The sequence below is a fragment of the Halichoerus grypus genome, chromosome 3, assembly GCF_964656455.1.
Source record: "Halichoerus grypus chromosome 3, mHalGry1.hap1.1, whole genome shotgun sequence".
Lineage (NCBI taxonomy): Eukaryota > Metazoa > Chordata > Mammalia > Carnivora > Phocidae > Halichoerus > Halichoerus grypus.
In genome coordinates this window covers 120,409,094-120,422,638 of record NC_135714.1, presented here as the reverse complement: position 1 = coordinate 120,422,638, position 13,545 = coordinate 120,409,094, and the positions used below count along the sequence as shown (strand labels likewise).

Here is a 13,545-nt window from a genome sequence, read left to right as displayed (position 1 = left end):
TTATTATATTAGTATATATAAATATATATATTAAATATACATATAAATAATGTATATATGTATATATTAAATATATATGTAAATATATAGCAAATTAATATATATTAATTCAATTATTAAATTTATTTTTATATATTTATATATTTTCCATGTAAATATGAATATAATATGTATTTATAAATATAAATATAAAACATAAGTATATTTATAATAAATATAAATATTAATTTATTAATTTAATTATTGAATATATTTAATATATACATATAAATAATGTATATATTAAACTATGATAGATACTGCCCAAAGTCTGCCAAAAAGGTTGAATTAATTTTTACATTAACTAATGATACACTATTTATACTAATGTAAATAACATTAGTATGATACTACTTATACAGTATAAGGACAGTAATTACTAATAATAACTGTTTTCCCACATCCTTAACAAAAGAATGTTAGAGCTTTTTGTTGCATGCAATTTGATGTTAAAAGTGGTATCATATTTTTATCACAAATAATGTTGGACATCTTTTCAAGTAAAATAGAAAAAAATGAATTTTTTTCTCGGATACCTGCTTATATTATTTGACCACTTTTCAGTTGAGTTGTTGGTCATTTTCTTACTGATATGTTAAGTGAAAGAAATTGAAGAGAAGGCTATTAGTCAAAGGAGTTAACCGACATAAGATTTAATTTATCTTCCCAATTTGTCATTGCCTTTGATTTATCTATGGTGCTTTTTGCCATGCAGAGATTTGGGGGTTTTACATAACTGAATTTATCTTTTTATATAGCTCTTGAGTTTTGTATAATAAGATCGTCTACAGGCCAAGACTATAGAAAAACATTCTCTCATATTTCCATCCACTACTTTTTATTTCACTTTTATGATTAAGTCATTAATCTACAGAGAATTTATCTCAATGTAAAAAATCAAATAGAGAGCCAACATTATTTTATTTGAGATGGCCTACCTACCAGGTTTTATAACTGGTATTTATTCAATAATTAATCATCCCCCCCATATGCAGTATCCCCATTCAGCATATACTAAATACGCATATGTAGGGTGCCTGGGTGGCTCAGTCGTTAAGCATCTGCCTTCAGCTCAGGTCATGATCCCAGGATCCTGGGATTGAGTCCCATGTCGGGCTCCCTGCTCTGCAGGGAGTCAGATTCTCCCTCTGCCCCTCCCCCCATTCATTCTCTCAATCTCTCGCTCACTTGCTCTCTCAAATAAATAAAACTCTTTAAGAAAATAAATAAATATCCATATGTATTTGGTTCTATTTCTCTGCCCTTGAAACTGTACCATAATCTATTCATACTCCAGTACATATTATTTTGAGTACTTTGGCACTATAATATTGTCTCATATCTGTTCCTACTAATCTTCCTTTATTGCTCTACCTTCACTTTTTACATCTATTTTTATATAAATTTAGAATCACTTTTATCTGTTTTTTAAGTTTATAGAATAATTTATAACCTTAGTTGTTGAATTTTACTTAGTATATGTTTGCCCTTTATTCAACAATTCTTTTTGTCCCCTACTAACATTTTTAAATATTCTTATTTAATCATGCACATTTTTTGTGTTTATTCCTAAGTATTTAATAATTGTGTTGCTATTATAAATGAAATATTCTTTTTCATATAGGAAGGATTTTGATTTTTGTATTTTTATTTTGTACATTATTATAATTTACATATTTTATAGTTTATATATTTTATAATTTGTAATAATTTTGTAATGATTATAACGTGCCTTAGTATTACCTTAATACTAATGGTAATACTAACTAGTATTATATGCAGGCATGTTCTAAGAGTTCTGTATATATTTGAATACTTAATAGTCTTAACAACCCTTTGGTAGGATTTTATTGTCCCCATTTTACAGAGGAAACAAAAGAATTAAATGGGTTGCTCAGTGTTACACAGCTAGTTACTAATAGAGCCAGTGATTGAACCAACAGCAGGGCTTTAGAGTCTATGCTCTTAACCACTACATTGAAGTATTTGTGATTGTTTTTATATTAGTTTATCAGGATTACATTAATAATATGCACAGTTAGTGATAATTTACTTCTTCCAAAATTTTAAACCTATATATACATAGGTTTAAATATAATTTAACCTATATTAACCTATATATATATATATATATATATATATATATATATAGGTTTAAAATTATATTTAAACCTATATATATATTCCTCTTCATTAAGCATTTAATGGGAACATCCTGAGTTTAATGGGATTTTTTAAATCATTTTTCCATTTTATTATTTTCCCATATAGTTTTCTAGGTCGAGATACATTATTTTCTTGTGTTATGTAAATGAGGGTTAGTCTTATTTCATTCAGAGTTTTTAATCAGGAATGGAGGTTTAATTTTAACAAATGCCTTTTCAACAGCTGTGGTCTGAGTTTTTTCTCTTGATCTGTTAGTAGGATGTATTATATTAATGAATTTCTCAATATTAGACCATCCTAAATCTTCCATACATACTATTCTTCTAACACATGCTACATTGTATTTGTATTTTTTTTACCCTGATATTCATATGTGAAATTCATCCATAGTTTACATTTTTATCATGTTCAGGTAACAGTTATATTGGCTTTTTTAAGGAATTTGCAAATTTTCCTCCATTTTTGTAGTCCTCCATTTTTTGTAGTCTGCAATGTCCAACACGATAGCCACTAGCCATGTGTAACCATTCAAATTTAAATTAGTTTAATAAAATAAAATTTAAAATTCTGTTTCTCAGTTACACTACCTACATTTTGAATGTCCTGTATATGTACTGCCATTTGGTAGCCACTCCCATCATCATGGAAAGTTCTATTGGATAGCCCAGCTCAAGAGCATTTTAAATAGGACTGGAATTAGCTGATTCTTAAGTATTAGTACAAACTTTCTGCAAGCCAGTGAAGTCTGAGTTGTTGTTTAAGAGGACAACTCTTTGATTTTTCCTATTTTATGGCAATTGGTTTGTTTAAATTTGCTATAGCTTCTGGAACAATTTCTAAAAACATTTGTTACTGCTTCTTTTCTGATTCTCAAAATGATACATGCTCGGTCTAATAAATTTTGGCATTCAAAAAAAAAATACTAAAAGAGAAGACAAATCACCCATTACCCCATGGAATAGTTAACAGTTGAGTATCTTACCTTTTAGGTTTTGTAACCACCTAAATATATATTCTGTAAATCGTCATTGCATATGTGTCTATGTATGAGACACAAATACACATGTAAGTTTTGTGTTCTATTTTTCAATTAATTGCTGAGCATTTTCCCCTGTCATTAAAAATCTCTAAAACATGATTTTTAGTGGTTATGCAGTAGTCCAGTTCCACCACTTACCAAACATGGGCAAGTTACTTAATCTCTTCATGCTTTGGTTTTCTGAACCTAATGCAAATATACCTTCCTCTTATCATTATAGTAAAAATTATATGAGTTAATGTATATTATTTTTCAGAGTCTCTGAACATGATGCTAATCACTTTTTAAGCTTTCAATGAATAGTACCCGTTATTACTATCATGTAGATTCCTTGATGACTACTTAAAAATCCACATTACCACTTTTATTGAATCTTCTGGGATTTAAGTGAACACTTACTACCAGGTAGACACAAGGCAGTGAAAATATAGAACTAATATGTTCAGTTTCACTGGTTGCTAAAGTTTATATATATAAAGAAATTACACATATATAAATCAGTTATTGCTAGGATACCTAGCTAATTTGATATTAATAAATAAAAATGGTAACCCTGTATTTTTGAGTCTATAGATAGTCCACATCATCATAAGGCAATTGAGTCAAGCATGAAATTTTAAGCTTGAATGTATTAGTTGATTACTTATTTCAGTCATCAGTTCACTCTGTGCAGGCAGATCGAGTTTGCATGTCTCTAGGCATATGCATACTCAGTGATTTATGTGAAAAGCTAATTGGAAGCGGATGGTATGGAAGTGGTTCATAGGGTTTCAGTTTTTACTCTGCTCCCATTTTATTAACTTTCCTCAAATTGCAAGATGTTACCCTCAGGGTCACTCAGTGAATTGGGATCATGTTAAAAGTTAGCACTGTTTCCTGATCAAAATAGGCACTGTACTATGGCCCTTTGATGGATGGAATAAGAACATAAAATTTCCTTTAGAAAAAAATTTCTCCTTTGATGGAAAGTGCTCCATTCCATTCAATAGAGAGCTTCAGCTGGGCAAGCTATAGCTATAATAAGCCTCAGGTTAACGTAAGTCATTTTTTTTAAGTCATTTATTTTTATTAAAGCATTACTGGCCCTTCAGAAAGATTGACTCTCAGGTTAGAAGTAGGCTCACAGCCTAAAATGGAATATCGAAAGCCTTAATGTTGCATTGGTGAAGTATCCAACCATTCAGGTATGTGCAAGAGAGACTGAACTGGAATTAGGCACACGAGCTCTCCAATCTCTGCTTGGCTTTGTGCAGATCACAGCTGAAGGAAAGTCACCATCATCTTACATGATCACTAGCCCTCATGTCTTACTGTACCTGGAGAAGATCATTTCACTGCAGTTTCCCATGGAGGAAGATTTGCTAGATAATCTTTACGTTAGTAGCCTCACACCCCAGGGTGTGGAGAGATTTGGCTGGTGTGCCACATTTCCTAACGCAGTTAACCAAGATAAATCTAGTGCAAGGTAATTGTCACAGATACCAGCTTTGGAGTTAGACAGGTCTGGATTCCAGTCTGTGCTCTGGTGATTCCTGGTTGTGTGAGTTTGCACAGGTTAGGTCCTTTGCCTTTCTCTTCTTTCCTTCCTCATGTGTAAAGTGAGACTGATCATGGGTCAGCCCCATCCAAAAGGTATCAAATGAGAAAATATGTGTGACGTATTAGACAGTTGTTAGCTGGATCACCTTTAATAGATAAGGCAATTCTTAGAAAATAGTATCCCCCCCCAAATTTAAATAGCTCAATTCTATAACTCATAAAGACTTAAATCTAGATATGGGTTTTTAGCTCAGATGACACAGTTTGAAACAAAATGGGATCTTTTTTCCATCTTTTCTCCAGAGTTATGGGAAAAGGAAGGCATATAAATAGACTACAGAGTAAGAATCTGACTTTCTTGGGGAATAATTTCCCATGTAGCAGTTTTTAATTAACAATAATAGTGTATGCACACAGGTTTTTTTTAAAAGCAAATAAAAGGGTGTGTATTTAAAAGTAAATTTCTTCCCACCTCAGACTCCCTTTATCAACCTCCCTTCCTCCAACTCTCCTCACAGGCAGCAACTCTTTTTTTTTTCTTATGTTAATCATCATACATTACATCATTAGTTTTTGATGTAGTGTTCCATGATTCATTGTTTGCGTATAAGCTGTCATCATCAAGACAGTATGGTACTGGCACAAAAACAGACACATAGATCAATGGAACAGAATAGAGAGCCCAGAAATGGACCCTCAATCAACTCTGTGGTCAACTACTCTTCGACAGGCAGCAACTCTTAACACTTCCCTTTCAAGTCTTCCAGAAGTTTCTGTGCTAGATATAAGAAAAGTTGTTTTCCACATTTGTTACATATACAAGGACTCTGCCTTTACATAGCTTGCATTGTAGTGGTATCAACAAGCAATACACATGAAAACAGATAGAAACCCACTCAGAGGCTAGTCCAGCAGTCAGATGACAGGTGATGGATTTGGACCAGAATAAGCGAGAAGTCAAAAGGAATCCGATTAGGACAGTATTTTAAAATCCTATGGGTTAAATGTAGACTATAAAGACTATATCCTAGTTTATACCTGTTGTACCAACCTAATTATTAATAACTCCCCATTTTGCTCTCAAGAGTGATAGTTTGGATAATAAATTATAGGTTTACCATATGTGTGAGAGAAAGAGAAAAATCAAGGATGCAATTAGGTCAGTTTTCACGGCATGAGCTGAAATGGGAAAGACAGAAGAAGAGATCCTGAGGGGCTGGGAACTCCAAATTCGGGTTTGGAGATGTTACATTTAAGAAGCCTATTCTATCTACCAGATACCTAACACATATGCCAAGTATTTTGACATGCAAGTCTGGATGTCAGGAGAGAAGAAGAGCTGGAGATAGAAATATGGGAGCCATCAGAACATAGATGCCATTTAAATGGCCAGGACAGGAGGAACTGCCGTGGAGAGTAAGCATCCAGGAGAAGAGATCTGAAGACAGTTTGATATATGCTAATGTGGCCTCAGGCCCCACTCTCTCTCCCTCTAGCATATTATTTTATGTATTTGTTTTATTTTCTCTCCAGTTCACATCACTATTTAAAGCCATTCCCTCCTTGCCTCACCACCTCACTTTCCCGTGCATGCAGGCACCCAGAGGGGGAGGGTAAGCGAGGAGGCTGGTTTGCAGAGACCAACCACAGCCTCGTGCTCCATTTGGATCCACTGCTCCTCTGCTCAGGGTCCACAGGTCTGCAAGGACCTTCTTCACTCATGATGCTTGTCTTTTGTACAGCCCTGTCCTCTTTCAGTCCAGCACCCTTTGAGGACCCTGGTCTGTCCACCGGCCTATGTGTGTCTGAGTCCAGTGACTAATTGTTTCTGCAGAACTGAAGGAGGTGGCCATTCACATCTGCTGATTCCCATTTCTGAACAAGTCCTGTGATGTGTAAGAGGCTGTTGAAGCAGCCCATATGGGTTAGGACGCAGGTCATCACAGAGCACACAGAGGACCTCGAGTGGACTGCTTTTCATAATGTCACATTCCAACCCACTGGAGCCTCATCTCTGATGAATCCCCGAATGCTCTGTTGCATAATCAGACATAAACCCAAACATAAATGTGACTCTCCCAGGCAGTTTAGGTGAGGGTCTAGAGTACTGTCAAATCTGGGTTATCTATCAGGAGCTGGGACCACTTAAAAGCAAATAGAGTTTGTTCTGATCTATAAATCTAGATATACATATACTGCTTCTTAACAACTATGATGAAGGCACTGTATCACCCCACTCTCTAGGTGAGGAAACAGAGAAGGTCAACAATTGCCCAAGGACACACAGCTTGGCAGTTTTAAAGCTGGGATCTTTAACATCTTTGAAATGCTCTGTCCTGAGAATGTCTTTGGCACCTGCTGGTCTCCTCCTGGAGAAGCCATTCTTCTCTGGCTCACAGAATAAGCACCAGAAAAGTGCTCACTATTGTTGATTATCATTGTAGATGTAGCTGTATTCAGGACTGCTGGAAAAAAGACATCTCCCCTCTTGCACAGGACCCGAAAATGAGAATGGTGGGAAGCCTGCTGTTCCTTTTAGACCTTTTTCCAGGGACTGTGAGAAATCCCTAAGAACAGCTGATAGTTCACATTTCTCCAGGTTCATTCCTGTCTCTCTGGCAACTCAACACCGCACCTGCCACACGCAGATTTTACACATCCATTTAAATCTCCCATGTGTGAAAGGAACTCACTGACATTAAAAGCATTACCAACATTTATGGCAAATGCAAAAGGTGAATTTCTTTGATAGAGAATGTGTTCCTGCGATGAACAAAAGCTCCACAAAAGATGTTAAGATAATACTCGATCTAAGGAGGGCAGGTGGTGTTTGGGGGAGACCACTGTAAGGGTAAGCACATTAAACAATCAGATATGATTTTATTTTGCCTGTAAATTTAGGAAAAAACAAACCTGCTAAAAATCAGTCCTGGGAAGGCAAGTGTGTAGAGGGCTCTGTACTTATGGTTGGGGGCTTCATAAATTGGTATAATCCTTCCTGAGGATGGGTTAGCCGTCTGATTGAATTTGCTCTATTATGCTTAAATATAATTTTTGAATAAATAGTATGTTCTCATGGTTCAAAATGCAAGGAGTATAAAAAAGTTATGCACTAAAAATTCTCCTTCCCACTCTTCTCGTCCAGAAACCCAGATACCGATGGTAGTGATTTCCGGTGCATTCAACGATATTTTTTTGAACGTACACAAATATGTACATGTCCTTTTCAACCTTTCTTATGCAAAGTATAGCATATGATAATTTGGAGTATTAGGTTTTTTGCATCTTAGAGATTTTCCCATGCCATTTCGTAAAGAGCTCTCTCTTTCTTTTTATGGCTGAATATTAGTCCATTGCATGGTGTTATGGGTTGTATCATGTCCCCTTGAAAATTCATATGTTGAAGTCCTAACCCTGAGTACCTCAGAATGTGGCCTTATTTGGAAATGGGTTATTGCAGGCATCATTATTTAAGATGAGGTCATTTTGGAGTAGGTTGGGATCCTGATCCAATATGACTGGTTTCCTTATAAAAGGGGGAAATTTGGACACAGACATGCATACAGGAATGCTGTATGCAGATGAAGGCAGAGATGAGACGATACATATACAAACCAAGGAATGCCAAGGATCGCCAGCAAACCGCTAGAAGCTAGGCAAGAAGCATGGAACAAATTCTCCCTCACCACCCTCAGAAGGAACCAACCCCGCGGACCCCTTGATCTTGGACTTCTAGCCTCCAAAACTTTGAGACAATAAATTTCTGTTATTGAAACCAAATAATAATAATAATAATAATAAGTGGGTAGGGTTTGAGTCTAACTGTGATTTTGGAGCAAAGTAGAATCAGGATCTTGAGCAGAGCAGGACCATGAGGCAGGAGGACAATCCAGTGTAGGAAGTGCACAGAAGCATTGGAAGTCAGGAACCAGATCTGAACAATAAAGATAGGAACAGTGGCTAAGCTAGCTAGAGCAAAGAAAGCCAGGCCAGGAGAGGAAGCTGAGGGAAGGGGGCTGAGGAAAGGACTCACCTGCGGAAAGAAGCAGGCCACTGGTAAAGGCACCAGGATGGTGTGAGAAGGGAAGATGCAAGCCACAACCTACTTTTCAGTGATAGAAAAGTCCTATAATGATTAGGAAAAACATTTTAGTGGCCATTTGACACACGTGGGGGTGACTTCTAAATACTGTGACACATTCTCTTTCTCTCTTCACAAGTCTTCATGATGCCCCTGGATGAGTACTTTAAGAAAATAGCCCACTGATGGCAGCAGGGTGGGCTTCTCGATGCATAGCCTGGACACCTCTCACCCTGTGAACCCCCATTCCCAGAAGGCTGTGGAGGAGAAAGTACAGTTGTAGGAATTGGGAGGAAGAAGACACCTGGCCATGATTCTACTCATGCAGTTGAGAATGCTGACCACCTGACCCCAGAATCATAGTTTTTAGAACTTAAAGGGGTATTAGGTATAATGAATTTGAGAGAGAGAAATGTTAAATGATTTTTTTAAGATTTTATTTATTTGTCAGAGAGAGCACAAGCAGGGGGAGTGGCAGGCAGAGGGAGAGGGAGAAGCAGGCTCCCTGAACCAGGACTCGATCCCAGGACCCTGGGATCATGACCTGAGGTGAATGCAGATGCTTAACTGACTGAGCCACCCAGGCATCCCAAGTGATTTTTTTTTTCATGGAGATGCAACGAGGTTGGTGATTTCAAGTCAGAGTAGTTTCCACAAGATCAAATGACCTCCACAGTACTGAGATACTGAGGAGACTTGACCCACAGGGAGGTTGCCAGCCCCACCTCCATCATAGCAGTAAACGGAAGGACTCCTCACCTTTCTACTATTTGAACATTGGTCCTTTTTGGCATTAGAAGTAAGGATTGATTAAGTCCTTTCTACTGTGTAGTTTAAGATTCTCTACCTCAGTGGGCTTCACAGAGGATACTAAGGATTCATCTTCATTCTACCCATCTAATGACCTCCCAACTTGTAACTTCTTGAACTCTGGGGTGAGAGGGCTGGATCCTTAACAGACCCTTGATCCTGAACACCACTGTGCAGTATGGGCTGTCTCCACCTCCCCACCAGGAGGTTAAGGTGCCATGTGTCCCTCATGGTGCCATTTTTGCTGCCATGTACTAATTCTTACCCTGCTTGTAGAAACCCTACAGGATGGCAAGGCAGAATCAGCAAGCAGCATTCTCGCCATGGTTGTGGCAGCTGAGCCTGCCTTCTGGTGATGCTCTGGCACATTGTCTCACTGTCTACTAGAACATCCCATCTGGGACACAAAGACCGGGTCTGTGGCCTGAAGCCACAGGACTCCCAGTAGATGGCGGCTCTTTCAAATACAGGCAGATAAGAGAAACTAAGCAAGGTTCTTGTTGTTTTTCACAAGCAATATTGCCTTTGAGGCTAATCCAAGGAAACCAGACCTGTCTTATTTTATGTGAGGCCTGGTAATGACAATCAAACACGTTTTCTTGAAAGAGTTACCTCTTTCAAGATGTGAATACCTTTTCCTATTATTTGCATATACATGGCCCAGGTCCCTTTGATTGCATTTGCACATATCAGTGCTGAAGCTATGTTAGAAGAAGAAAAGTAATGGAATGCAAAGCAAATTTGAATTTTACAAGGAGAGCAAAAGGGAAGGGAATATGCTGGGTGTCAGCCACCAGGGAGGGGAAGGTCTCCAGGCAGAGATGCTTCTGTCCCCTAAAGAAAAAGGACCAAAATGGTCCCTGATGTTGATCTGGAGAAAGTGTGGAGCCCTCAGGGAGCAGGATGGGGGGTAGGGTGGGAGCCCAGAAAGTCAAAGTCTATGTTTTATCCATGAAGTATTCACTGAAGTAATTAGCCATGGATTTGCTTGCCCTTTTTTTTTAAGGTAATTCAGATCTGAAAGGATCTTTGATCTCCAGTTCTGTTCTGCATGGATAAATTCCTAAGCTGGTAAAGCCGAAAATGACATTATTTTACATACATCCTTTTACTAATAAGGGAAACTAAGGCCCATGATGTTTAAGTGACCTGGCCAAAGTCACACAGTGAGTGACAGAAATAGGACTAAAAATCGAATCTTCTAACTTCCAAGTCATTGCCTTCTCTTCTATAACAACCTCCCACAAAAAAATAACCCTGATGTTTTTACCTCATGTTGTATGCCTTAAAACACTGCTCCATTAGGTCACCATGGCCGTCAGAATAGTCTAATTCTTTATCCATTTTTCTAGATTTATGGAGCAGTGCCTTACATCATAGAAACTGGACTAGCTGTGCAAAGCTATCAACCAGGCCTGGAAGGATTATTATGTATTAGAGCAAGGGAGGAAGCTTGTGAGTCACCTGTGGCCATGTGAGGTTCCAGACAATTGGGACCAACTCTGCTTATGCTTACAGTGCCCTTCCTTCACCTAGAACATAAGAGCAGCTAGTTATTTTTCTACTTGGTGGTAATGATAATAATCATGATTATAAAATAAAGCTGTCAGGTAAAAGGAACAAATAAAATACAGAATTATCCAGTCAAGTGAAACAGAAAAACATAAACTTGATTTTGATGCTATTCTTTGGCATCCTTATTCCTAGTTTTTTTTTTTCTTTTATCAACCTCACTGCATTTCTGTGTTACACACAGAGGGGAACAAGAAGAAAGTATCTTATTTTTCTCAGTTTCTTAAATATCTAGGAGATAACTATAAGTTTTGGGTTGATTGGAGTATGTTGTTTACCATCTTTGTTGGCTATGTAGGACTTTGTTCTGTTAATAAATAGTTCTGTATTTATTTTCCATATAGCTGTTTATCTTCACTGTTGTCAAGGAACCAGTAATCCTGGTAAATATTTTCTTATACCTGTTCCAATCACATTGGTGGATAAATCTAATTACCAAGATGGTCCCACTCCTGACAATCTTTAGTGAATGGTATGATTGGGTCCAGCTGTGTTAGAGAATCCATAGGAGCGCCCTAGTGATGGGGGAGGAACCCTGCCTGAAACAGACCTGTACAAATGTAGGATGGCCCCTAGGTCTCATTTATACTTGGTACAGTTAAGAAACACAAGACAGAAAGAACCAATTACAAAAGCAACTACCTTGTTTGGGCCATTTTATTAAGAATGTTGATGTTTTACTCATTATCTCTTATAGTTTATATTTTAGAAGTCCAAAAATACTAGTCTGACAGCTATTGAAAGTAGGACAATTTTTTTTTAAATTCAGAAGTCAATATTTCTGTGTGTGATTTTCATGTCACCTAAAAAGAAAAGAGACATGCACATACTAACAAAATTTAACTACATGCAAATGGCCATAGCATTTTTAAAACTTTATGGTGCTTTGTCCTTTATTTTGTTAATCTAGAACTCCTACAGAAAAAAATCTAGCACTACATGGTTGCATAATTTTCATATATATATCTCAGAGTTTGATTTTTTATGTATTCTCCAGGAATCAAGAGCATCTGTTCCTCCACTGGCAGGGCAGACTTTCATATCCTCCATCAGCCTCTGCCAAAATGCTATCCTTTTCTTCCTCAAAAGAGGTATATGTGTATTGTCTCTCAATAACATATGGAATGAGGTTTGACGCAAGGAACTCCACAGGAAAAAGAAAGGAAAAGGAGTGCCATTATACCATTTTTCAGAATAATTATAGAAAACATGTTTTCCTACCTTTGTGAATCACTTGATACCTTCCAGGGAGGAAGGCCTCATAGAACCTTGAAGATGTTGAAAAGGACTTGATTATTTCCCTTTTTACTCTCATTTCTCTGTCTGTTAATTCTGCTAATTTGGGAACTCCCAAATGACTTTATCCTCCACTGAACTCCTTAACCTCATCAGCCCTCAGCCACCAGAATGCCAAAAATGGGATTTGTCTGATTCCTTAACCATTACCTCTGCTGTTAGCCATAATCGCTGACACCTTAATGTCCACCTGCTTTCCATTTCCTGAAAAGACACTTTTTTTTCCTTAAATAAAGGCAGCTTGCATTTTCCTTTAAAAGGGCACGGAAATGGCTTTTTCTGGAAGGGAGAAAGGGGATGTTTTTTAAAAGACACCTCATCTTTATTCAGATATAGCCAAAAGTAAAGTTAAATGCATGGCCAAAATTTAAAGCAATCTTTGAATTTACCTTGCATGCTCACATTTAAGAAGAGCATATTTCATTTGCTAAAAAATTGTTTTAAATAGAGGACTGGAGGGGAAGATGGCAGCAGAGTAGGAGGACTTAGGCTTGCCTCGTCCCATAAATAAAATTAGATAACTATGAGATCATCTTGCATACCCCAGAAATCGATCTAAAGACTGGCAGAACAAACTCCACAACTAAAGGTAGAGAAGAGGCCATATCAAAGACGGTAAGAAGTGTGGAGACACGGTTTGGGAGAGAAATGGATTGCGACCAACATGGTGGGGAGGGAGCCATGGTCAAGGAGAAGGGCAAGAGACAGACTAACACACAGGAGCTCACGGGGAAAATGAATCTCTGAAGCAATTGGCTTGGAAAGCAAGAGGGCCCGAATTTCATGAGTTCTTGCAACCAGCGGGGCTTAAAGCCTGGAGTTTTAAAGGTCAGCGTGCTTGGCTCTGGGGGAGCTTGGAGGACTTAGGGCCACTCTTGGAGAAAAGACAGGGCCAACAGCCTATGGACATATAGCGTGGAAGCAGCGATCTAAGGAGGACCTGGGGCACGCCTTGGGGAGGTTAGTTGTTCATCTCGGCGCATGTCCCAGAAAGGCAGTGTTC

At 37.7% G+C, this 13,545-nt stretch overlaps 1 protein-coding gene across 1 annotated transcript in view; it reads left to right on the top strand.

Annotated features, from left to right (window-relative positions):
- RNF150 (ring finger protein 150) overlaps positions 1-13,545 on the top strand; it is a 270,616-nt gene that overhangs the window by 150,408 nt on the left and 106,663 nt on the right. The gene's annotated exons all lie outside the window — the stretch shown is intronic.